The sequence below is a fragment of the Anolis sagrei genome, chromosome 4, assembly GCF_037176765.1.
Source record: "Anolis sagrei isolate rAnoSag1 chromosome 4, rAnoSag1.mat, whole genome shotgun sequence".
Classification (NCBI taxonomy): domain Eukaryota; kingdom Metazoa; phylum Chordata; class Lepidosauria; order Squamata; family Dactyloidae; genus Anolis; species Anolis sagrei.
In genome coordinates, this window is record NC_090024.1 from 201,833,982 (window position 1) to 201,861,328 (window position 27,347).

The 27,347-nt window shown below is 39.8% G+C and overlaps 1 long non-coding RNA gene across 5 annotated transcripts in view; it reads right to left on the reverse strand.

The window, feature by feature from the left end:
- The window catches only part of LOC132773371 (uncharacterized), a 42,036-nt gene extending 15,046 nt beyond the window's left edge, over positions 1-26,990 (reverse strand). For 3 of the 5 annotated variants that reach the window (XR_009631313.2, XR_009631309.2, XR_009631312.2), the window contains exons 1-3: positions 16,026-16,208; positions 13,260-13,309; positions 11,349-11,436 (exon numbers count right to left, since the gene is read on the reverse strand). This is a non-coding gene — a long non-coding RNA (uncharacterized lncRNA). Of the gene's footprint in view, positions 1-11,348; positions 11,437-12,715; positions 12,770-13,259; positions 13,310-16,025; positions 16,209-26,927 lie in introns of those variants that run through there. The other 2 variants (XR_009631311.2, XR_009631314.2) reach the window with 2 other exon arrangements.
- Positions 26,991-27,347: the final 357 nt, after the last annotated feature.

Here is a 27,347-nt window from a genome sequence, read left to right on the forward strand (position 1 = left end):
GGGTTAGTCCATTGACTGAATACTGTCCCCAGAACCAAACCATTATTCTGAAGGAACTGAAAATGCTTGCTAAATTCACTTGAATTCATGATGCAAGAGACAAGTGGGGTCTGCAGCAAAACACTGCTGTGTGAAGTACCCCCTATGTGGCATTTCAGCCATTTCATTCAGTTTACTCTGTTGTCTGTTCCCTAACCAAAGTCATCATTTCATGACCACTTAATATTTCCAGAGATATTCAGAATAACGGTCCTGGGAAATTTTTGCTTTGTGCGTGTGACTACAATGGGATAGGAAGATTTCAGTGTTGTGTTATTGCCTTTGTTTGTGAGGCTTCATCTTCTAACTAGAATTCCAGAACGCTAACAGAAAAATGCACATGGAGAATTAAAGACTTCTAAGTATAGGTATTTGTACTACTTCTGATTGTATATCTGACTTGCCCCACCGTCATTAATATAATAAGGTGAGGAAAGAATAGTTTCTGTTATACAGTTTTCTTTACACCCCATTTTTCTATCACAGGGTTTAAAAACTGTCTTACTCTATTAAGTCTGTTTCAACTTGTTAAGGTATTTAAGATGTTTCTTTGGATAGTTGTTATTGCTTTACCTATTCACCAACCTGGGATGTAGGGTGGGATGGAAATATTCTGATACATAAGTTGTTATTTCACCCATCCAAATAACCTGAAATGACCCTTTGAAGGTTATAAAGAAAACTAAACCTTTATCAAGTCAAATCCAATTCAAATTCCCTTCCTATCTATCAAAACATTCTTGCAATATTTGGACAGAGTACATATAAAGCAGAAAAATAGTAGGATAAGTGTGGTCAAAAAACCCAAGTTGTAATGGTGGTCTGTTGATCTTCGAATGTCCATCATTAGTCCTATCATTCAGTCTCCAAAGGTCAGATTGTGATTTTTGTAGGGCTTGACCCACAAGAGGGATGTATCAGTAGGTTCTGAGGAACTCTAGGTTTTACAGAAGTATACAAAATAGGGGGAAGCACTCAAATAGTTCATTGAGGACAGTTTCACTAGGTGTAACAAGCACATACAAACAATTTCTTCCCCTCCACCCAAATGTGCATTATACACAGGATTCGGGGAAACATCTTTCCCGCCATAGATGGGCAACATGGGAAGCTTCCTATGTTGCCAGAGTGGCAGTGGCTTGCCAGTTCCACCTTTCTGCACCCACAAAGCTGGCACGACATTGTTTGATGAGAACTGGCTGGCTCTGTGGGTAACTGGGGCAAGATTGGCATTTGCTGCCAAATGTAGCCCCATATGATGAGATCAATAGACAAAGTGATATTTGATGGATTCCATACTGCATCTTTTGCTAACGTACATCTACTGTTTTGAGAAACATTATCTCATGTAACTTAGATAGATAGATAGATAGATAGATAGATAGATAGATAGATATGCAAGTGTCCTACTGGTCATTAATTTAGTAGTGGTAGCAACTGATTATCTCTTCTCAGGAGCACAGTTAGAACACTTAAATACGATCTAGGGACCTCTTCGCACAACCCCTGGGGCCGTGTCATTTTGCTGACATTTGTATGCTGTTTTGCTGGCATGGTGCATGGGGCAGCTCATGACACTCCACATGTCTTCCCTCCTTCCCCATCAAATGGTGGAGACTCTCCCTGTCCACATCATATGGGAGAAAGGGTGGCAACGCGTATTGTCCCACTGCTCTTTCCCCCATCATATGGGGATTTGGAGAGGAAAGTGCAGGTAGTTCTGTCAGAGCTAACTGAAAAACACTTTTCTCTGTGTCATGGAAGAGGAAGGATCTTGCAACGCTTCCCCTCCACTTTGGGAGGAATGTGGGCAGGGCCAAGCCAGCATCATCTAATGACACTTGGCAGGCCCCATAAATAAATGGAAATACAGGGTGAAAAAAGCCCTGTGTGCAACATCTAGAACAGTGGTTCTCAACATATGGGTCCCCAGGTGTTTTGGCCTACAATTCCAAGAAATCGCAGCCTGTTTTCCAACTGTTAGGATTTCTGAGAGTTGAAGGCCAAAACATCTGGAGATCCACAGATTGAAAACCACCTGGGGTGGGCATTCTCTAACAATTCATAGGAAAGTCACTCACAATACCCTTTCAATTCCCCGGGATAAAGGTTGAAGACAACTTAATATGATATCTCCATGAAAATTGAGACATAAGTCTGAATGCAAAATAGATTGGTTTCTTCAATATTGTGCATTTTTATCTACTCTCCTATGCGTGATTGTGGAATCATCCAATAATAGAGTTGGAAGAGACCACATGGGCCATTTAGTCCAATCCCCTGCCAAAACATCTCCGACAGATGGCCATCCAGTCTCTGTTTTAAAGCTTCCAAATGAACCTCCACTATACTATAAGGCAGAAAATTCCACTTTTGGACAGCTCTTATGGTCAGGAAGTTCTTCTAATGTTCAGGTTGAATCTCCTTTCCTGTAATTTGAACCTACTGCTCTGGGTCGTAGTCTGCAGGACAGCAAAAAACAAGCTTGCTCCCTTTTCCTTATGGCATCCTTTCAAATATTTATACATGGATATTATGTCTCCTCTCAACCTTCTCTTCTGAGGCTAAACATACGCAGCTCTTTAGGGGCTCTTCATAGGAAAGCACTGAGACTCCTTCATGCTTTGAACTGGAATATATGGCAGTGTGTACTTAGATAACCCAGTTCTAAACAGATATTGAGGGATTTTCTGCCTTGATATTCTGGGTTATATGTTTGTGTGGAAGGGTCCTGGAGAATGCATCTAATTTCTCAAGGCACTGTCTTGGACAGTACTTTACAGTGGAACTTAATCTACTGCGTATCAGCAAGGTAAGCTGGTAACCATTAACAGTGGCACCAAGAGTTAGACAACTGAAGACAATAGTAAGACAAGGAATTACATGTGCATTGTGTGGAAAACTTGTAGTGTGTTTTTTTCACTATCATCTAAATGACAAAGCAAACACTGCTGTTCCTTAACATCTGATTTGAGATCTGTCTGTATAAGGTAAATATTAAGGGTGAGATGTTTTTCGGAGAGGGACCAAAGGGCTGGGAACAATGCCCTGGAAAGAACAGCAAGAGCTTTGAAGGGCAAGATAAGGAAAGGCAATTCAATATACACACAAAGACACACATATTTTAAACTACAGTATGTGTTATGCAAAGAAGACAATTGTTTGAACACTACTAGCTCCATCTGTGTAATGCAAGAGTATTGCAGCATGCAAGCTGTCATTGATCGGTTCTAGATCGTGAAACAATTTCTTTGTCCATGGTTGTTTTTTCCAGACTTTGCCCATTCTTCCCTGTGGTTTGGTTCAGACACACAGGTATCCTATTCTACTAATACTACAACTACTACTAATAATAATAATAATTCAAATATGGGCAAAGATAATCATGGATTGCAACTTAAACAATTCTTTACCACAGACCAGAGGTTCTTAACCTGTGGGCCGTGGAGCATCAGTGGGCCGTGAGGTCGAAAATCTGGTCTACGAGCCTCCTTCTTCTTTATATATTGATTTATTTGATTTGTTTTATTTCCTCTCCTTTCGTGCAGCCTGCCATTCCTTCCCTGTCGCTGACCATAGTATATGTTCTGTATCAGCTGATGTGGTCTATCCAATGCAATTTTCTGAATCAGCACCCCTAACCCTAACCCCAAACCAAATCTAAAGTTGACCAAAAACTGATTTGTAACCCTATTGGGACTAATGTTGGAGAGTGGTCCCTGATCAAAGTGGCCCCTGGTCAAGTGATCAAGTGGCCCCTGGTCAAAATGGTACCTGGTCAAGTGGTCCCTGGTAAAAAAAAAAAAAAAAGGTTGGGAACCACTGCCATAGACCTAACTGGCTATAGCTGATGGAAATTAGTTGATCACTTCAGTTATTTTCTTACAAATGTTAGTATCTCATCCTTAAAGAGTTTGTCCACAGAGTCTTATACATAAAATCACTGTAAAAGGCAACACTGCATCAGGATTCTTTCCAGAGTATGGTTGATGTCTACTGACTCTGTGAGAGAGTCTCTGAAAAAAGTAGGTCATTCTTTAAATTATTAATCTTCTAACATTAATCTTTTAAAAGTTGGTTTGTATTGGTTGATGCCATTTAGCATCCAGATATAGCAGATCTCTTCTGTCTCATGGATGCTGGTGTCACCATGATGCACCAGGGGCAAGATCTGGGCGCTTATGAACACCAGCCATATTTTTTTTATGTCTGTGGGGGAGGCAGGGAGAAATTTCAGCTGATACTGATATCACTGGACCGGCAATCTCCACATTTGGCATTTGTCCCTGTGAGCTAATGGGACAGGCAACATGATGCCATTCTAATTGAAACAATTTGTATCATATCAAATAAATAAGTTCTGCTTCATGTTTGAAAAATTTACATGACACTATTAACAGAGAGAGCTTATGAATAAAACAATAAAATACAGCACAAGACAATAATAAGAAATTAAGATAGCAAGAGGGTAGCAGTATCAAACAATGTGGCCAAAATGAAAGGTTGTTGTTTATTCATTCAGTCGCTTCCGACTCTTTGTGGCCTCATGGACCATGCCAGAGTTCCCTGTCAGCCATCACCACCCCCAGCTCCTTCAGAGTCAAGCCAGTCACTTCAAGGATACCATTCATCCATCTTGCCCTTGGTAGGCCCCTCTTTATTTTTCCTTCAATTTTCCCCAGCATCATTGTCTTCTCTAAGCTTTCCTGTCTTCTCATTATGTGGCCAAAGTACTTCATCTTTGGCTCTAATATCCTTCCCTACAGTCCAAGGATTGGACTGAATCACCACAAAATAAAAGAATAAATGCCAAGTGATCAGTTTTTCCAGCTGTTTTGTTCTTCTTTTACTTTTAAAGTGCCATTTACAGTGGTAGTGCTATATAAGTAAATGAGGATGATGATTATGATATTCAAGACAGCATTTTACAAGCAGTATACTACTACCATAAGGCTCAGCTACCACTGTCTACTTCAGATTAGACTCACCAATATGTCATTAAAAACAAGCCAACCTTTTAAATATTTTATTGTGAAAATACTACCTTACAAATACATTAAAAACAAGATCAAAACAGCAAATTCATTAAACCTTTTTTTGGTTCATTTATGCAAAGACTAGTAATAACACAACTCCATCTAAGGGTCCATTTCTGCTTAAATGTATTTTAAATATGTGACAACACATTCTTCCATCTTTTTTTCACTTCTCTAAATAACTTTTAAACATTAATAACAACATAGACTGGTATCTCTTTAGGGAGTTTCCCTGTGAGTCTTTCTACTCCTCCCTAAAAGACAGGTAGCCAAACTGCATACCATCACATCATTATTCTTGTTTTTGCCCCATGTGATAGATGGACAGTCTATTTCTTTCATGTTTGAAATCCTTCCTTTAATCAAATATTTATCCACCACCTTATTTTTTAAAAGGAAAAGAAAGCAACATATTATTTTTAATTTACAAAGGTGTTCTGAGTATTGTTAGCGGAAAGAAACCTCAGAAATGTTACTTTTTAAACATGGCTCTCAGAATTCCCAAAATTGTAGGAATTGTGCCCTTTTCCCACCAAGACTCATACAGCAAGATTTTTCATAATGTGATTTGGACAACATTAACTAGAACAGTGTGTCAGACCGCTTCTCCTAGTACCAGTTTATAGAATTTACCTTTTTTGTTTTAGAAGGGAAATGCTTATGTAGTTGTACATCTCACCAGAACACAGAGAATGGACCTCCACTACTCAAACAATGGAAATTTTGAGATCAATCTAAGATTTTCTTCCTAAAGCAAAGCAGCAAAAGGTGCTAATGCCTCCATGTAATTTGCTTATAACAGTGTTCAAGGTCGGCAAATTACTTTGGCCCCTGAACTCAATAATCTCATAAATCCCACATCTCCTTCTTCCTGCTACTGGAAGCATAGATTTAATTTAATTTTATTTTAATCCCACCTTTCTACTGGTACAGTAGTTTACAACAATTTAAAACACAGTTTAGCTAAAATCTTAAATAAGTCATAAATAACAATGAAGAAAACAACCCTATTTCAAAAAAGTCATCAGATTTTATTGCTTGAGGCAGACCTTTGGTGAGGGTCCCAATTGTATGACACCATATTCACCTTACTTCCAGTTTATCTACTTGTGATTTTCCAGTCCTTAGCTATTAATAGGTAAAATTCACCAATAGTGTTCAATTCTGCAATGTTCCTGTCATTTTGGTGCAATTGCACCTTTCATTTCCATGTCTACTAGTCATGGGCCTGAAATCTGTCTCATCCATTTGATTCGTGTTTCCATTTCATTCCATCCATTCAGATGCCCCAAAACAGGAAGGCCCCTTTTGGAATAAAAATAAAATTGATATGAAAGGCAGGCGAGAGCAGGCACCAGTTCCAAGCCTGCTTTTTGCCCATGCATAGGCCCAAAGTGTCGGGGCCTGGCAGGGTCTGCAACTGAGTGCCAAGTAAGGAGCCCTCTTTATTCGGTGCTTGGCTGTAGGCACCCCAGCGCTTTGGGTCTAGGCATCCGGACCTGGCAGGGCCTGCCGCTGAGTTCTCTGTAAGGAGCACTCCTTACTTGGTGCTCGGCTGTTGGGAACAGGTGCCTAGGACAAAAGTGTGTGCCCCCGTAGGCCCAAAGTGGCCAGACTTACAGGTCCATGCTTTGGGCCTACACACCTGGGCCTGTCAGGGCCTACAGCCAAGCGCCAAATAAGGAACACTCCTTACTTGGCGCTCAGTTACAGGAACCCCCGTGCTTTGCGTCTACAGGTGCAGACTTTGGACTACAAGCACTCCTGTGCTTTGGGCCTATGGGAGCAGGCTTTGGACCTACACGCCTGCACCTAGCAGGGCCTGCAGCCAAGCAACAAGTAAGGAGCATTCCTTACTTGGGGCTCAGCTGCAGGCCCTGCCAGGCCTGGGCACATAGGTCCCGGGTGCTTTGGGGCTACGGATTAACCCCCCCCCCCCAAATAATGGGCCGAAAGAAAATTGATCTTTTGGCACTGAAAACAGAAAGCAAATACCTGACCTCCCGGTTTCTGGAGGCTCAATCGAAATGGATTGGGGCCCTGACCAAAAGCCAGGACACAAAATGGATCAAGGTTTACCTCGAATGCACATGACTAGTGTCTAGAGCAGTACAGTGACATCAGGGAGTGGGACTCCCAGCCTCCTCCCAGTCACTCTTACTATGTTCAAGCTGATCATTTTCCTTTTATATTATAGTTACATTTGCCTTTTTGTTTTTAATGTAGGAATTGTGTGGTTGTGCTAAAAAATAAAAATAAAACATTATGGAACAGTGATAGTGTGGGCAGGCCGGGTTATGAAGATGTGCAGAAGTACATTTTCAGGGTTATGAATTGACAAATGAGCACAATTGCTCTATTGAACAGAGATACAATGTTGAAGATGTTCATGTCAGTGTGTATCCGCTATCAATAATAATGTTGCTATAATGGAATAGCGGGTTTGTGCAATAAAGTGCATAATTAAAATAATTGAACACACATTTAAAATGTAATTTTAAAAGGTCAAAGCACAGCGTATCTTACTAAAAACAAAGAATACCTGTCACATGAGTTTAAAGGACCAAATGCCTACCCCAATATAAAGGTCTTTCCCTGACAATGGAAAGAGAGCAGAGGGAGCCAGCCAAAGCTCACATTGGTTTCTTTAAAAATCAATCACTTTAACTAATAGTTGGGCCAGTTCTGAAAATCTGTATGTATGTTTATTTGCTCCTTTTACTAGCAAAGCTTTAGACTTTAGGAAGGAGACTAGCGTAATTAGATTGGCAATATGTCAAATGGAGTCCAAACCATTTTCCAGTGAGGAGATCATCCCTACTCAGAGACTAGAGATAAAAGCCAGGCTCATGTCAGCCCTAGGAGCTCTACTGTACATCCACTTTGAGAAAATAAAATGTCACTCATCACATTAGCAATGCAAGTTATGAGAAATTGTATTTTTCCCTCAGAAATTACCTACTGGTTCTCAATTTAGGGAGACACACAGTTAAGCTAGTAGCCTGGCAACAGAGTGACCTTGTGCTCTGCCGGGTTTTCAACGTTTTATTAGCCACACTGGACTCTCTCCATCATTCTGCCTTTTCCTTATTGCTGAGCCCCTCATTAGCGCAATTAATAAGCCGCTTCTGTCAAGGCAATCAAATGGAGGGATCTACAGCAGCCAAAGGCTTTGGCAGATCAAGTCGGGGGGATTCCGGGTCAAACTGAGGAATTATAGGGAAGGCTTTCATCTCCCTCCGAGGGCCCAAACAGGCCTAGAATTGTAGGGCTGGGATTCTCTCAGGTCATGTTTGTTTAATGCGGCCTTTTTGGTAGAATAAATCAGTCCCCCTTGTCATTTTGGATAATGTCACAGGTTCATTGGAGAAAACTTGGCAGGACACCCTGATATTATTAGTGATGGGGTCCACAAAGCCCCATGGGAGATAATGTCTTGGACTCAGCTTCCCTTTCAGATCACACACACGTCCTCATGCTCTCATACATACTCATAAGGTGCACAATAGGCCTACTTTGTTGTGGTTCATCCCAGGGCAGGTCCTGAAAGGTATCATGGACATGGTGCCAACTAAGCACATAGAGGCGGGTGAAGCATTGAGGAATGATCTGTTGTGTGTCTGTATCTTGGATAATGTCCTCAGATGCCACAAAACCAGTAACCCAAATGTGCTCATAGACTCTACAGTATATCTTAGGGCATAAGGGTATCCACAGCTCTTGTGGGAATCTCCAGGGTTGGATTCATTCAGAACTCCATGCTGTCTTTTTAAATTAGCCCTTTTCCCAAAGAAATCTTCACAACTTACACAAACTGAAAGCAACTCTTCTCTCCCTTCCTAGGAAAAATGCATCTTTGATTTGTTCCAGGTTTATTCTTTTCGAATGGTTTCAGAAGCCCCATTCAGGAGTTGCCTCCAGATTTACAGGGCCAGAGTAGAGAGGTATTCACTGAATACGGCCCCACAATTCTGGACATTAACTATATATGGAGTTCCATGTGTGGGACCAACAAGATGCAAGACATCAAGGACAACTTGGAGAGATAATAATGTTGGACTATTAGTCTTAGAATCCCCACTAGATATGGGATTATTCTGGACCAGGGGCAGAGAAGGCATAATCCCATTCCCTTTGTTTATCTGGCATCACCATCCCAGAGAAGTTGAAGACAACTCCCAGAGGAGTTAAACACCATCTCGAGAGCACCAAATTAAAGGAAGCTAATTTTGTCTTACTGTGTTTTTGTATGTTACCTTCAAATTGTTACAGTCATTTCCGACAAAAGGAATTAGGTCAGTGTGGGCACTGAATGCAGCAGCCTCATGGTTTCAAAGCAGGACTGTACCTGATCAAGGCCAGAGGGACTTCAGTGGTAGAGGCAGGGTTGCTACTCTCACATAGATGTCCCAGTCTGACAGAGAATGTCCTAATTAAGCCTATGCCATCTAATTTTTTCAACCATTTTTAAAATTACAAAAGCATTAGATTACATGGATTTACTTAGTTACTGTTAACAAGCAATTCGGTAGAGTGGGTTGTTGTGAGTTGTTCAGACTGTATAGCCATGTTCCAGGAGCATTCTCTCCTAACGTTTCACCTGAACCTGTGGCTGCCATCTTCAGAAGATGCCTATGAAGATGCCAGCCACGGGTGCAGGTGAAACATCAGAAGGGAATGCTACTGAAACATGGCCATACAGCCCGAAAAACTCACAGCAACCCAGTGATTCTGGCTATGAAAGCCTTCGACAATTCAGTATAATACTCAGATTAACAATTGCACATTAAAACAACAAAAACAATGTCATTGTTGCATTGCTTGTTGAACTGCTCATTGCTTTTTAGTTTACTTCTCTTGCATTTCTGATTGGTTGATGAGAAAGTGGCTTGAAACTTGAAACATTCCAGCAAAATACCAGCAAAAAGGCCCTTTAAACATATTTTTGCTATATCAATGAAACAATGTTCTTTACGCACAATACTATTTGTGGCATGTAGTTTTGTTATGCCCTCACCCCCCCCCCCCAAGTAACTTGCTACTAGCAAGTGTTACTAATAACTCATTACTTTGGGGCATGTTATTGTGCAAATATAAGGATGAGGATCATTTAATCCTCCAGATGTAATTGGACTACAGCTCCCAGCAGGGCAAGCCAGTGGCCAATGTCAAGAAATCCTGCAGCCCATAACATATGGACGACCCTATGATCACCACCTCTATGTCAAACACATTTCCAAAAAAGCTCTCTTCCCTATCAAGTAAGCATGTGCCATTATGTACAGGCTTCTAGCTGTACGGCCGTCAGTACATCTCCAACTTAAAGAAATAGAGTTAGAACAGTGAGAGATTGATTCTTTGGAAGTTGCCTTTCAAAAAGACAACTAACCGGAGAAGGCCACAGTTCACCTAGTTTCAGTTTTCTGCAAAGAGACATGTTGTAATTTGTTTGATAGGTACATAGACACACATACAGACATACCACCTTTTACCCATTTTAAGATTCAAGCAGCTTACAAGAGTTAAAACAAAAAGATCACAGCATACATACAAAAATATACCTAAAATATCCAAAAATTTAAAAAGAACTTTTAACAGCAAATGTTGGTTGCAACTAGAAGCCAAGCAATTACTTGCTGCTGCAGTGAAGTAATTAAAGAGTTATAAAACATTAGCAATTAAAAAGAAAACAAGAAATAGACAAGCCAGCATGATATTCATGTCTTGTTTTCCCCGAGCAGTCTTCAATAGCCAGCTAAAGCACAAAGCCAAGACCAAATATCAAAGAAGGATGTCAATATAACTTCTTTGGGAAGGGAGTGCCAGAGCCTGGGAGCAGCCAAGACCGAGAAGACAACTTCCACAGAAGATTTCAAAAATCAATTAGAAATGTTGCATTTGTAATTATATTATAGCTGCTCTAAATTTGCACCCACATATATGAATTAACATGTACAAATCTGTTTCTCCTTTTGTCCTCTTTGTGGTGAGAAATATCTTTCTTTTTCTTTGTGTTGTTATGCAGAACTGGCCACCCTAGTGTACTGACACAATTAATGATTGTCACAATTTTGCTAGATCTCCATCCCTTTGATGTTTAAATAGACTTAGACCTCATGCTGATTTCATCATTTGTGCATTCTAGAACCTCGGTTTAGTTTTAATTAGGGTTTTTCTTATGGAAATAGATGGAGGAAGCAACAGAAAGATATCAATGGCTGAGAGAAAGTATAAGTAGTGATAAGAAGATGATGAATTGCATTGAAAGCTTACCCCATCTCCAAAGTCCACAAAGTGTGATAATCTCTCCACACATCTAGAGAAAGGAAAGAGCATTTTCAAGAAGTAGCCGTGTTTGTCCCTTGCAGCATGAAAAGGAAGAAGGGAGGGAGAAGGGGAGGAAAGCAAAAACAATTAAGACTGGTAGATATAGAGATAGAGATATAGAGGTATAGAGATACATATTAACATGAGCTTTTCTGGATATAAATCCAGTTCTTCAGATGCAACCCATCTAAAGAAGTGGATTTGTATTCACAAAAGCTCATGCTAAAATAAAAACTAGTTAATCTTAAAGGTACCACTACATTTCCCCCTTTTTCCCAGCCCATCCAGAGAAGATGAGGAAATAGATTCTTGTACATGCCAATTGCTGCAGCAAGAGTCCCTTTCTCTTTGAATCCCTGATTCCACCAGTTTACCAAACAACAGTGTTTTGACCCACAAGACTCTATTTATTTATTATTTACAATATTTCTATCCCGCTTTTCATGAACCCAAAGGTGACTCAAGTCCTGAGCTACTCAGGATGTGGATCCTAGCTGGTCAGTTTTTGGACCAATCAGGAATTGGCACAGGTTTCTTGAATAGCTGTCAAATGAAATACACATGCTCTGTTTTTGCAATTGCAGTATGTCAGTTCTTTGGAGGGCTATCTCTTCTGTCATTCTCTCTGTTCATTGAGAAGAAAGCCTCTGATTTTGCCTTCAACCCATTTGTGTCTCATTTGGCCTTCTGAGAAGCTAGACACTAGGGCCCCCTGAATCTGTGATTTAGCGGAGCTGAAATCACATAACACCCTCTTGCTGTTTGGGAGAAAAGCACATTAACTCCGGTAAGAATGTGCAGACACCATCTAAACCCACTGGGATTGATGCCACTTATCACAACATTTTTATACTCATTGTCATCATTATCATAACTAGTATTAAAATACACAATATAACCTCTGTATCCATGTAACCTATGACTTTCTAGGTCCTCCATTGCTATTATCCACAGTTTCCTGTTTGTACTATAAGTTCAGGAACAAATCCCCTATGGATACAGAGACCGAATTGCAGAATTGGTTACTTCACAGTGGAAATAAATGCATGGCTGTGAACAACAATTCTGCTGACAAATTAAGCCACACCAATGTTGCTGAATTTGTCATCAGATTGCCTAGTGATTAATATTTAATTGGACTGCTCTTGTTATCATTTGGTTTGATTTTAGTTCAGTGTGTAGACTTATTATTGAGATTTATGTATCATGAATACATGTTTTCTTTTGTGTGCCCTCTTTCTATTTTGATATCTACTCATTAATTTTACTAATTCATGCACATATTTCTGTAACAGACACTAAGGATCCCAGACCTGTTTAGATCATAACTCTCTGGAAGACTCACTGGCATCTTGGGTGGGCGGGAGTTAGACTCCAAAGGACAACTTGTTAGTGCAACCTTTATGATGTTTAATGTTTGGACAATGATAAGCAAAGTTTAATATAATTGGTCCACAGGGGCCAGGAACGTCCAGGAATGCCTGAGCAAGTGGAAGATCATCAGAAGCAACCTGTTTTTCTGTAGGTCAGTGCTTCGTACTTCGTAATGTTTTTCTCAGGCAATCATCACTGGAACACACTGACAGATTTCTGTGTCCAGTTGCTGCCAACTGTGTATATCTGATATTTGATTGAACTTTGCTCTAGCTTTTAAGTTTGTCAAACAACATGGCCTTTGGATCCTGTTGCAGCTCCACAGAACATTTAAATGAAAGGTCCTGCCTGACCTTAGCCTAGTTGGAGTCCAGCCTTTCATTTGTAAACACGTGTGATTTGTAGGCTTTTCCTTTCCCTTTTTAAAACAAATTGTGGCCCTTTGTGGGGGGGGGGGGGATAATCCACAGTGATATTTCTTACCTGCAACATGCAGGATTAGTCAAAGACTGAGATCTTCATAGTGGTGCAAACTGGAAAAGAAAAGCCAGTGCATAAAAATCAAAGTCTCTCTTCCCTTTTACTTCTTCAGTGTAATTAAACTTGATTTCCAAATTGTTCATTTCTTCTCCTTTCCATCACACAATGAATATTAGTGTAATATTTGATGCCAAAACATTAAGGCTTAAACAAGCACTTTACTAAACACAGTGAAGTCCTTACACAACTGATCTTCAAATGGCTGCTATTTTGAATTATATCTTTCTGTTCATCAGTTCATAGAACACATTTAGTTTTAGGAGAGGTTCAAAGTGTGGGAGAATTTCTCTCAATTCATTATATGGGGGTGGGGATTGTAATATTTCATTTTGATTTTAAAAAAACAAGCTTGTATTAGTTGACATCTCACTGTGTTGCAACACAAGTTCTGAGAATTCTACACACAATTGTGTGCACAATTGTGTGGAGATTTCTTTTTGTGTTTAAGAAACTAGGGCTTCTTAAACTTTTCCATTCACAACCTCTTCCGGTCCAATAAACTTTTATGTGACCCTAGGTATATAGGTATATAATATAGGCATAAAAATCAAGACTTGCTAAACTAGCCGATTTCCCTTTCTATGAAGTACAGCTGAAGTACCTTCTGCAGAGTCCATTGTCAACATTGCACAACAGATTTGTGTAAATGTCTAAAACAGCCACTTGGTGAAACCTTTATCTGTTGCCAAATTTTTCATAACTCCAACATTGAGCTAAAGGGACCCCATTGGGGTCCAAGCCCACTGTTTAAGAAGCAGTGGTCAAAACACCCCCTGTTTCCTCTTGGGTTAATAGCAGTGCAGAAATAGAGAACATATGATCCATCCATCCATGCTATACTGGGTTGGGATTCAAACGTTTATATCCTTCACTAGGCGTCCTCTGCCACGTGTTGCTGTGGCCCAGTCGGTGTGTATGTGTTGTGTGTGTGTATATGTGTATATATATATGTATATATATGTGTGTTTGTTTTTTAACATTTTATCCTGCACATGTGGCCCGCCCACTATCACTGTGATTGTGTTTATTGTAATGTTATATTGTTTATGTATTCATATGTTTTTATGTAATTATGATGTTGTTGCTTGTTGCTTCTGTTTTGGTTTTATTTTGCTGTAATATGTTGTCTGGGTTTGGCCTCATGTAAGCTGCCCCAAGTCCCCGTTGGGGAAATGGTGGAAGGGTATAAATAAAGTAGATTATTATTATTATTATTATTATTATTATTATTATTATTATACATATGGTTTTGTGTATGTGTTGTAATGTAGTTTTTTATTTATTGGTTTTTTAAGTTTCTTCCGCTGTGTTTTTCAGTGTTTTTATGAGTGATGGTCACTCATTGGCCTGAGAGGTGTATTGTGTCCAAATTTGGTGTCAATTCGTCCAGTGGTTTCTGAGTTCTGTTAATCCCACAAACAAACATTACATTTTTATTTATATAGATTTGTAATCCTTTTTCATCTCCTATGCCTCCAGCACTTTTTCCATTACCACAGAAAATTAATAAGGTAATGTCAAAGAACAACACAATGACTTTTTGGGACACATCTGTTTGGGAACAACCATTAGCTTGTTAACTGATAACGATACCTTGTGAAGGAGAAAAAATGGAGGCAGTGACAGACTTTGTATTTCTAGTGGAAAAGATAACTGTAGATGCAGACTGCAGCCAGGAAATCAGAAGACATTTACTTCTTGGGAGGAGAGCAATGAGCAATCTTGATAAAATAGGGGGTTTTGTTTTTTTGTTTTTTCATGTCAGGAGCAATTTGAGAAACTGCAAGTTGCTTCTGGTATGAGCGAATTGGTCGTCTGCAAGGACATTGCCCAGGGGACACCTGGATGTTTTTAGTGAAGAGTAGAGACATCACAGTGGCAACAAAGATCCAAGTTAAAACAATAGTATTCCCCAAAGTAACCTATGGATGTGAGAGCTGGTTCATAATGAAGGCTGAGCAAACTGTGGTGTTGGAGGAAAATTCTGAGAGTGCCTTGGACTGCAAGAAAATCAAACCTGTCCATACTTCAGGAACTAATGCCCGGCTGCTCATTGGAAGGAAGGATATTAGAGGCAAAGATAAAGTACTTTGACCACATAATGAAAAGACAGGAAAGCTTGGAGAAGATAATGATGCTGGGGAAAATAGAAGGAAAAAGGAAAAGGGGCCAACCAAGGGCAAGATGGATAAACGGTATCCTTGAAGTGACTGTCTTGATCTCGAAAGAGCTGGGGGTGGCAATGACCAACAGGGAGCTCTGGCCTGGGCTGGTCCATGAGGTCACGAAGAGTCAGAAGCAACTGAATGACTAAACAACAACACCTTGTGAGTATTGCTTCTTATTTGTTTGCACAATTGTTTACTTAGATATTATTTTAATGCGTGCAATGTGTGGTTGTTATTTCAATTTTAACAATTTTTCATTATTTTATAGTATACACCCAGTAGGACTATCACTTCTATTTCACATAAGTATAGTTCTTGAGTTGTAATTTTGAAGTTCCCTATGGAAGCATCTTCTTCTTTACCTTTTGAGCACTTTACGTCAACAAGCAAGCTTCATACTTAGTTGCACAATTGCTGAAAAAGGCATTATTATCTACCAGAATGACTAGTATTGCTAAGATACTTCTACTTGTCCCCAGTCCCCTTTCTCAAGAGTCCTCTTCTAATTTTGAACAGTAGAACGAAAAACAATGATACTTACTAAATCCCAGTTGTAATGCCGACATAAACATTTATGCCAACAAGCTTCTCATGCACAGTGAATTTCTTTAGGAAATACACATAGCTTTGCATAATTACCTGTGGTCCACTGCCATTGCTTCAATGTCACTGCAATTCTGCATGATCCCCACAGCATATGGCTTCTGCTGTTTAGAGAGGAACTGTATTGACCTGCAGTTACAGATGGAAAAAGTTTTTATCTTCTAATAGGATGCTATTATTTAAACCATTTCAGCATAATTTTAGGTGTGATGTCCAAAGGGGAATTATCCATGGTCTCTTGTATTGGTAAAAGAAGAACCTATTTGTTCCAGAAACTGAAAAGATATGAAATTTGTGGGACAAAGCTGGGAATTTATTCCATAGGTGGCATTTGTGAACCACTGATTATCTTCATTTAATGTCAAGACTAAAGCTGCTTCCAAATGGGCAAGAGGCCAGCATCCCATTGGAGCAGAACTATGGAAAACAAACAGGTTCAGAATCCAACTCATTAATGGTGTGTTTTGTGAATAGACTGTGAAGAATATGGACTACACAAAATGCATTCAGAATCTAATCTACTGAGAATATATAAGCTTCAGTCTAATGAGAGTCTAGAGAGGAATGTGCTATATTTCTGAACTGATGCAAGGTTTTCTTCCTAGGGCTTGGAATATTTTACTCATTAATCAATTTGTTTTCGTAAAAATGTTACTTTTGAGAAAAATGCTGGCAACATGACCTCTAATTTTCTACAAGCTTGAAATTAATGGGAAGCACAAGATTCAGCTCCCTCCTATCCTCTCGCTGAGTAAATGGAGCACTAACTAGTTTTGTGGAATAGATAAAGTAACTGAGGATAAAAGGGGAAAATGGGACTAAGAGCCCTTCCACACTGCCCTTTATCCCAGAATCTGATCCCAGATGATCTGCTTTAAACTGGAATATACGAGTCCCCACTACTAGATAACCTGGGATAAACAAATAATCTGGGATAAGATCCTGAAATATAAGGGCAATGTAGAAGGGCCCTAAGAGAGAGAAACTGGGAATTTAAAAACAACTGTGAAACTGGGATGACAAGGGATTAATCAGGGATTCTTGCCCATTCAGATTTTTTTTTCGTGTCAGGAGTCACTTGAGAAACTGCAAATCACTTCTGGTGTGAGAGAATTGGTTGTCTGCAAGGACATTGCCAGAGGATGCCCAGATGTTTTACAATCCTGTGGGAGGATTCCCTCATGTCCCCACATGAGAAGCTGGAGCTGACAGGCGAGCGCTCACCTCGCTCCCGAGATTAGGACCACCGACCTTTTGGTCAGCAGTCCTGCCAACACAAGGATTTAACCCATTGCACCACCGGGGGCTGTTGGATGGTATGCAATACTTAGAAATATTTCTCCATTATTCACAGTTTCAGTTATCCACAGATAGTTTTGGAATGCATCCCTGTGGATCTGGGCGTGGAACATTAAAATGGTTTCTTTAAGAATTTTCAATTGCCAGGTATAAGCTATGGAAGGAGACCTTCTTTTTGAAATTCCTGTAGGGCAATTTTCAAATGGTTTTGCAAATATTGTTTTATATGTATTACATTTTGTCCTGTTTAATAAAACATTTCTGAATGGATGTGTTTTCCATAAAGTTTGCATACATGTATGGCATACAAGCTCATACATGATTATTTCATGATTATTTCATCACGGCTCCACCTTCTCTACCTGTATATTTTAACCCTCTCTGATGAAAAATAAATATTCCAGGATGAAACATGTTGACATTAGGTTATTGTAGGGTTTTTTTCAGGCTATATGGCCATGTTCTATAACCTACAACAACTCAGTGATTCCAACCATGAAAGCCTTCGACAAGATGTTGACATTACTTGACAAAAATGTTTCACATATCCTGAGATTTTGTCATTCTTTTACACCTGATTTAATGAATATTTCAAGTTCTGCTTTTCTTTTTTCACATTGGCCATTTCAATGACAATTCCTCTCTGTAGGACTCCTTCCATTTCTAATTAAAAGCTTAAGTTTTGCATTTGAGTTGACTGAAGGTTTTTTGTCAAAACTGCTGTGTATTTTACATGCTAAACTATCCAATAAGAAGTAAAGACCAGTGAATTCAATGACTAGCATTAAAGCCCATGTCAAAAATCTAATGGATAATCCTGATAAAACTAAGTCATTGAATCAATGAAATTTATACAAATGTACCTTAACAAGCTGTTTTGGCTCAATGGGCCTCCTCTAACTGGGACTAACAATACATACTCTGCAGTTTGCTTGTTTCAGATATTTTATTGTTTTCGGATAGAGATTTTACTGTTGTTATTTTAGATCATTTGAGTATAAATAATTAAAAGTTCAGTTTATCTAGCAATCTACTAATTTGCTATAAACTCTTGGAGGAAAGGGAACTATTTATTCTCCTTAACTGAATAGCTATGATGGTTGTCATAATGAGTCTCCACAATTCTGCACTGGAAGAAAGGAACAACAGTGTTGTTGTTGTTGTTGTTATTCTTGTTGCTATTGGGCTTTAAGTTTTTTCCAAATTTTCATAATGTTAAGGTTATGTTTTTCTGCAGATGAGAATATGTGACTTGTCCAAGATCACTCCGTGAGTTTCCATGGTTGAGTGGGAGAGTCAGACCAATGCATAATGGCTTCCAATCATCAACACAGACTTATTGTGAAACAGGCTAAATTCCACAATCGCTTCTACCACAATAATAGTTGTTCATCTTAAATGTGTCATCTTAGGTCTCTTTGTGTGTGTTTTTTTAATTTCACATGTGTTTCTTGGCCTTGAAGAAGTTCTAAATGGCAGCTACAATTTCAGGGAGAAATTTACAAAATTCACAGTAAATAAAGAACAACACTCAGAAAACAGGGGAATTCCATACAAGAAACAATCAGGGCCAGCTAACACCTAACAAAGGATTTTCCCCAGGCAGCAACCAGTCAGATTTTGAAGCTGTAAGGCCATTAAATGCTAATCAAGCTGGCCAATTGAAACATTCACACTTGCTCCCAACAGACAAGGGCTCTTTCTCTCACTTTGGACATTCCACAGATATATAAACCCCACTTGCCTAGTTTCCAACAGACCTCACAACCTCTGAGGATGTCTGCCATAAATGTGGGTGAAACATCAAGAGAGAATGCTTCTGGAACATGGTCATATAGCTTGGAAAACTCACAGCAACCCAATTCACAGGAAGCTTCAAATTCCTACTTGTGTGTGTGTGTGAGAGAGAGTGTATCATAATAGTTTCAGCACTTTAATCAATCCATGAACTTTTCCTTTACCCATTTACACATGTTGGAAAAGGGTGGGTAAAAATTCACCCTGTAAATTGGACACAGCCTTCAAGACAACATAGTAGCTAATTAAGTTGTTTTGAGAAGACTTGAATGTGCCCTTTAAAATATTGTTAAATTAAAATCTATTGATTGAACTTATTTGTTCATACTATTGTAAAAGAAAAGGCCTTTCTAATCATCATCAATTTGGCATCACCACTCCATTCTTATTTGGCTACTTATGTTTTCAGTTCAAATTTAACGTTAAATGCTTGTATTTTGCCAGTAATGGGCTGTAATGGGCAATGGTGCTTAAAGAAATAGGCAATCAGTACTAAATAAATATTGGCTTAACAAAAAAAAACTTGAAGATATATATTTTAAATGGCTTTCTCCCATAGCAGTTATCCCATATTGACTAGACTGGCTAGAAAGTAGCAAGATAGATATGAATAAACCATGCAATATCTACAATAGCACAAAAAAGACAATTGCAAATCCACCTACAGTACAAGAGCGATATTGGTAATTTGTTAGCAATAGGAACCACTCACCCAGAAGTGCAAATGGTATTTATTTCTCTGGCTTGAGCTGCTACAATATTGTAAATACCCCTTTAACTACTTGTTGTGGCGGGTAAGATGTGCCTCTAGGTGAGCAGACTGGGATCTTTTCAATACTTGAATTAGGAGAAAACATGCTTTCTTACAACTATTAAAATCCCACTAATAATTTACATTTGCATGCATTGACAGGTGGATCAGGTGGAAAATGTGGTCCACTAGTAACTTTCCTGGATTTATTTGCAAGGCTGAACGTATATTTATGGCCTCGTTTAGATGAGAAAAGAACATTGAACTAGCATAACCAAATACAGGTTTGCCTTTTGGTTTGAAAAGTAAGGGTGCATTCACACCGTAGAAGTAACTTAGTTTGACACCACTTTAACTGACATGGCTCAATACTGTGGAGTTATGGAGTCTAGTTTTACAAGGTCCTTCGCCTTTTCTGTCAAGAGTGCTAGTTCCTAATCAAAAACTAAACTCTCCATAGCATTGAGCCATGGTAGTTAAAGTGATGTCAAATGGAAGTATAGATACCTCCTCAGTCTCTGGAGACATGGCAGCCTTACATCAACATGACCCCAACCCGCTAGACACATTCAGTAAAACATTTCTTCAGGGCTTTCTAGTAAACAGACAACCAAGTGTAATGCTGTAGGGCTGCAAGTGCTACTGGGGAAAAACTGGCACATGAAGCAGGGCTGCCTCTACCATAAATCAAAGGGGGAAGCTATTTCAGGGAGCAGAAACTGGGGAAGGGCTGCAGAGGCACTGGCACAACTATTCAGAGCGTTGGCATTCCTCTCAAACCTCCACACAGCCCTGCGTGCCATGCAGCTTTCCCTAAACTACTATACTACTATATTTCCTTGTGTAAAGAGCACTTGAGTACTGCCAGCCAAGAGAAACCCTACATTGCCTCTTCTTGGCCTGTCCCATTACATTCCACATTTCTTAAACTCAGGTGTTGCTCCGTATTCCAAAAGCTTTTCATATATGACCAGTATAGAAGGCGTCACTGCTATTTCCCATATGCAAAAGAACAATCTCCTCTTTGACTCATTTAGCAAAATATCTCTGAACTAAAATCTATAGAAATCATTGCCCTACAAGCGACTGAATGTTTATTCATTCAGTCGCTTCCAACTCTTCAGGACCTCATGGACCAGCCCACGCCAGAGATCCCACCCCCAGCTCCTTCAAGATCAAGTCAATCACTTCAAGGATAACAACATCCATCCATTTTGCCCTTGGTCGGCCCTTTTTTCCTACAAGACTGATATTCAAAAAAGGTAGCACACAGTACACAGTAGTACTCTTTGATTGCTAGAATCATAGAATCAAAAAATCAAAGAGTTGGAAGAGACCACATGGGCCAGGCATGTAGCCGGGGGGGGGGGGGGCTTGAGGGGCTTCAGCCCCCCCCCCCCAAAATTCTCATGGTGGTTCGCGAAAAGGCCTTACTGCTACATTATTTAAACTGTTATGTTTATTCATATCATGATCTGATCACCATACTCAATATATCCCATATGCATGGGGGTATTGGGGTAATGATACAAAAGGTTTGCTAGGCTAGACCCTCTTTCACTCAGACTCAGCCCCCCCTCCCGAAACTCAGCCCGCCGCTGAAACCCCCCCTGAAAAAAATTCAGCCCCCCCCCCGAAACGAAATCCTGGCTACGGGCTTGTCATGGGCCATCCAGTCCAACCCCCTGCCAAGAAGCAGGAATATTGCATTCAAATCACCCCTGACAGATGGCCATCCAGCCTCTGTTTCAAAGCTTCCAAAGAAGGAGCCTCCACCACACTCCGGGGCAGAGAGTTCCACTGCTGAACGGCTCTCACAGTCAGAAAGTTCTTCCTCATGTTCAGATGGAATCTCCTCTCTTGTAGTTTGAAGCTATTGTTCCGCGTCCTAGTCTCCAAGGAAGCAGAAAACAAGCTTGCTCCCTCCTCCCTGTGGCTTCCTCTTACATATTTATACATGGCTATCATATCTCCTCTCAGCCTTCTCTTCTTCAGGCTAAACATGCCCAGCTCCTTAAGCCACTCCTCATAGGGCTTGTTCTCCGGGCCCTTGATCATTTTAGACGCCCTCCTCTGGACACATTCCAGCTTGTCAATATCTCTCTTGAATTGTGGTGCCCAGAATTGGACACAATATTCCAGGTGTGGTCTAACCAAAGCGGAATAGAGGGGTAGCATGACTGATGAAACAGAAAAAGCCATAACTCCTTGCACTGCTCCATTCTTCTCTGCACTGGTGTTTTATTTGGATTTCCAAACAAATAGAATACTATTATTTCCCATTTGGAAACCACTAAACTTAGTCTGTTGATGCCCCAGTTCTATGGGACTGCATCTTTAGTATGTCATTAGCTTTACACTTCACTTCTCCTCTTTTCCATACCTAATAATACTAATTGGCCACATCCTTTCAGTTGTGATTGGCATATACTTAAAATAAGTTAAGTTGCATTGTGAATGAAACAAACAAAGGATACTTGAGCATCTGTGTGAATGTGTACTTCCACAGATACTTCCCATGCTATGTGCACATATTTCAGTCTCACCATAGCTCCTGCACTTTAGTTGTCCCTCCCTCCTGTAATCCTGGCATTTTAAATGGCTAAGGACATTACCCTCCTAGCTGGACCTTATTGAATTTGAATTGAATCTTGCACTTTCCCTTGGCTCTATTTAGGAACCATCACACATACCCTGAGCCCTCCCCATTCAGCACTTAATCGTTTAGCCATAATACTGTTTTTAAAATGTTGTTGTGACTGTGAAATGTTTTTTCTGATGTGTTGTTGTTGATTTTATTTCATTGTGTTTATTTTAATCTGTACTTTTGGGTTTGTCCCTTTGTAAGCTGCCCTGAGTCCCTTCGGGGAGATGATGGCGGGGTATAAAAATAAAGTAGTAGAAGTAGTAGTAGTAGTAGTTGTTGTTATTATTATTATTATTATTATTATTATTATTATTATTATTATTCATGGGAGCCAGTAGCTCTTATGTCAATTAAGTAGTATATTGACTCTGAATTTTAGTATAAACTTAAAATCCAAAGTGGTAAACCTATTATGGGAACATAATTCCACACTCTAGATACATATTTTAAAATTTAGAGTAAAACCCAGAGCAGATATTCCACCTAGCTGACAGGGAAACTACCAGTCACTGTTATACATTACTCAAAGCATTCATTTGGTGGGAATGCTCATGACCAACTCATTAAATGTTAGACAGCTTCACACAGACCACATAGTTTCCATTAAAAAAGGGGGGAAGGGGAGTATCTAATGCCAAAAGATGTTTATGTAACCAAGACAGTGTTTCTTGTGTATACATCCACAAAGGTTACCGCTTCACCCTGTGATCCCCAAGTAAAAGAACTGGGGCATGTTTTACACACATGGACATAAATCCAGTTGTTAGTATTAATGAGAATTTGGCAAGTCAACACTTATGTAAATTCCATTCATTTGATGAGTTCACTCTAGTTGAAACTAACAATTGGATTTAGGACTTAATACACTGGAGCAGCTAACCAATGCTGAATTTAGTATATTGGATTGAGTACATGAGAACACCTAACAACTACTTTATGTAGACACTGCAGTGTAAACAGAATTTTTAGATGTGATTGGGAGCAGATACTATGTGTGGATATTATCCAAATGATCGAGTGTTTCTTTCCTCCTTACCAGGCAATGGAAACTTTACTGGCATTGCCAAGAATCTGACATTCTGTGCCAGTTCCCTATGACAGGTTAACCCAGTGCATTTCTATGGGGCATAGAAGGTATTATATGAACATTTGAACTAAACATGAGTACTTTTTTGGTGGTATCCACTGAATCGGGAATGTAAAACTCCAGAGAAGTATTGATTCTTGAAGCAAGTAATGCCATTTTCTCCCACGAGCCAGAATCTAGATGTTCAAAATGCCTATAATGCACTTCATTGAGATTTGCAGGATGGGGCTTTCAGTATGTGATTGCAAAGAAAGGTTTTCTTTTGTTTTAAGGTTTTAGGAAAGGTTCAGAGACATCCCATTGTTTCTCTTCTATTTCCAGTGTTGAAATCAGTACTCCAGTTGGCAGGTAACATGTACACAAATGGCTGCAAAGATCTTTAGATTCTCACCTGTAGAACAGACTGATCATGGTAAATTAGAGAAGACACAGAAAATCAGATGTGCCTTGAAGTTCAAAAGTGAGAAAAAACTACACAGAATCTTCACAGGTCATTCTGAATCTAGTAATAAAACCCATCTGCTTAGTAGCCATCTAGTGCCATCTGCTGGTGTCAAGAAAATCGAAAGTTAAAATAAAATAAGACTGAGAAACTTTTATCGCCTGGATCACATCCCTTTAAGGAAAATTATCAGTTGAGGTCACATCCTGGTGCTGAGCAGAGCTACACTAGTGATGAATAGGAACAGAGCCAAAAGTGTGTGAGGACATCCCTTTTTCAGAGCTTGAAAATAAGTACAAATAAGCAAAGTTAATTGTAATGAGTCCTGCTTTTCAGCTACTAAGTAATAAACCTAAATACCTTAAAGCAGGGCACCCTGGTTGCACAGTGGGTTAAACCGCTGAGCTGCTGAACTTGCTAACCAAAAGGTCGGCGGTTCAAATCCAGGGAACGGGGTGAGTTCCCGCTGTTAGGCTAAACTTCTGCTGTGCTGTACCAGGAGCTCCAACTTTATTTTCTTTCTGTTAAAGTTTGCAATCATAGGGCAGGGCTCCTGTCCATCATAATTAAGCTTTGGTTCTGTCCATTGTTCTGGGTTCTTGGAGGAAAAGGAGCCATTTTTGGCCAGTCACACACAAGGTAGCTAAGCTATAGGACGTAGGCCAGCTCGTCCCGTAGAAAAGCTTCCTTTCTCAATAATGTCCAGGGATATAGAAGCAGAAATTCCAGGAGAAAGGTACCCTTGGCTGGTAGGTCTACTCGATGACTAGATGCATTTGGAATCGGTAGTAGCACCCACATCGATGAGGCATAGATAGAAAGCAGCCTGGGAGAGGCTAAAAGGGGTTTTTCCTACAGAGAAAGTTTAGTTAATCAAAGTCAGGTACCAGTCCATTGAGGACTAGACTAAGAAAGCCTTGAAGTGTTGCTTGACTCTAAAAACCATTACTTCAGAAAAATCCCTGAGAACCTCTCTTTGAGGCCCCCTGGCTTCCCGCTGGGCTTAAAGTATACGTCCTATAGAAAAGTACAGCTGTTACAGGCCCAGCGCGCCACAGAACATCTGCCAACCTAGCAGTTTGAAAACATGCAAGTGTGAGTAGATCCGTAGGTACCACTTCTGCGGGAAGGTAACAGCACTCCATGCAGTCCATGCAGCCACATGACCTTGGAAGTGTCTACAGACAATGCCGGCTCTTTGGCTTAGAAATGTAGATGAGCACCACCACCCAGTCAGACACAACTAGACTTAACGTCAGAGGAAACTTTTACCTTTACCCTAAAGCAGTGGTTCCCAACCTGTGGGTCCCCAGTTGTTTTGGCCTACAACTCCCAGAAAACCCAGCCAGTTTACCAGCTATTAGGATTTCTGGGAGCTGAAGGCCAAAATATCTGGGAACCCACAAGTTGGGAACCACTGTCCTAAAGGCACTAAATCTGTCCAACCATCGAAACTTAACAGGGTTAGTATTTGAATGGGAGACCACCACTGATTAGCAAGAGCTGAAGGCAAAACCACTGAGCATTCCTTGCCTGAGAAAATCCCATGGAATTTGTGAGTTGATATGTGACTTGAAGTCTCACTCTCACATATAAGCTACAACTCAATTACATTATGTTTATGATTGTACCTTGCCAGAGGTTTGAACAAATCTCTTGCAAGATCTTTTGAAACTAGGCCAAGAGCCACATGTAGTGAAACAGCTTCAGGCTCTCCAACCCTCCTACAGAAGCTAAAGGCCACTTTGCATTTTTATTACTAATACAATGCTGACAAAACATACAGCACAAGTCAATATGAAATATATCTTCTGAATCCTAATTATCACAGTAAGTGGTCCTTATCTGGACTGAGACTTCCAATAGTGTAGTGGAAAAAAAATGGAGTCCTAAGGCATTCTGGAAGTTAATCACATAGGTATGGCTATGTTAACTCTTGCACACAGCTAGGAAAAGTTGCTTTTAACTTTTCCATTTACTGCATGACAGCTTACATAGTCCTGCCTCCCAGGAGAATCATGCCCTCATTTTGAGATGAGTGGGAGTATTTAATATTTATATTTTATTCCTATGTATGTACTGATATTCAAATCAGCGAAGACTCTGGTTTAAACTCTAAAAATCCAAAAAATCAAAAATAGATAAATAAGTAATAAAATGTCACCATTAAAACTACAAGTTATGTCTGTAATCTTGCATGTAGGTTTTTTGGGAAGTGTGGAGGTATAAGCTCAATTAAGTTTAGGAGTACCTGCCCCTGATTGCATAGGTTCAAATGTGAACTTCAACAGAAGATCTTTGTCCAGCTGATCTTTCAGACACCTGAAAACCTTTAAGTTTCCATTAGAAAGGAAAACAAACTTGCAACCAAGTGCTAACCCTTTGAACTTCTAGTGAAGTGAAACCGGAAACCCATTAAAGAAAAGGAAAGAAGTTACTAGCCTCAGACTGGTTATTTTCCTCTGTCTTTATCCACAGTGATAATCTATCACACAAAATAATAAAACTTTTTAAAGTCTTGTTAGCTGTTTTTTGTTTTCACATGACCATTTCTAGATATCAACCTACTTCTTCAGATCCAGTACCAAGTAGTACAGATCCTGAAGGAGTATTCCTCAGAACACACACACACATTCCCATTCCAGCACTGCAACCTCCTAATGACATGTTTTCATTTGGAAAGAGATTTCTCCTTTGCTCTATTATACCGAATACACGTCAAGAGAAGGAAGGTACAAACTGTTGTAACATCAAGGCCCTTATGTTAAAGATTAATATGTAGATACCATGCAATCCTGGAAGCTGTAATTCACTTACTGTGAGTTAGCAATCAGAATCCATGAGACAGAGAAAGAAACAGTTGCTTTTCCTGAGTCACTGGGTATCTCTCTCTCTCTCTCTCTCTCTCTCTGACGAGTTCCTGGAGCAAGTGCATTGCAGAATCAGGAGGATTACACTTTCCCTCCATATTATCAAAAACCCAGTTATATTTGGGCATTATTCTTTCAAACTGATGTGATTCTACACTGTGTAGCTGCCTTGCATTTGAGGGGAAGCATTGTGTAAGGGGGTACTGAATGCTTCCTTATGCAAAATGTTTACAAGCTCATACATTTGCTTAACCTCAAGTTACACAAGCATATGCCACCACTAGCATCCCAGCAATAATAAATCCTGCCAGCCTATGGCTAATTTATTTTACATCTATATAAGATAACTTTTTAAGCTTAGGATTTC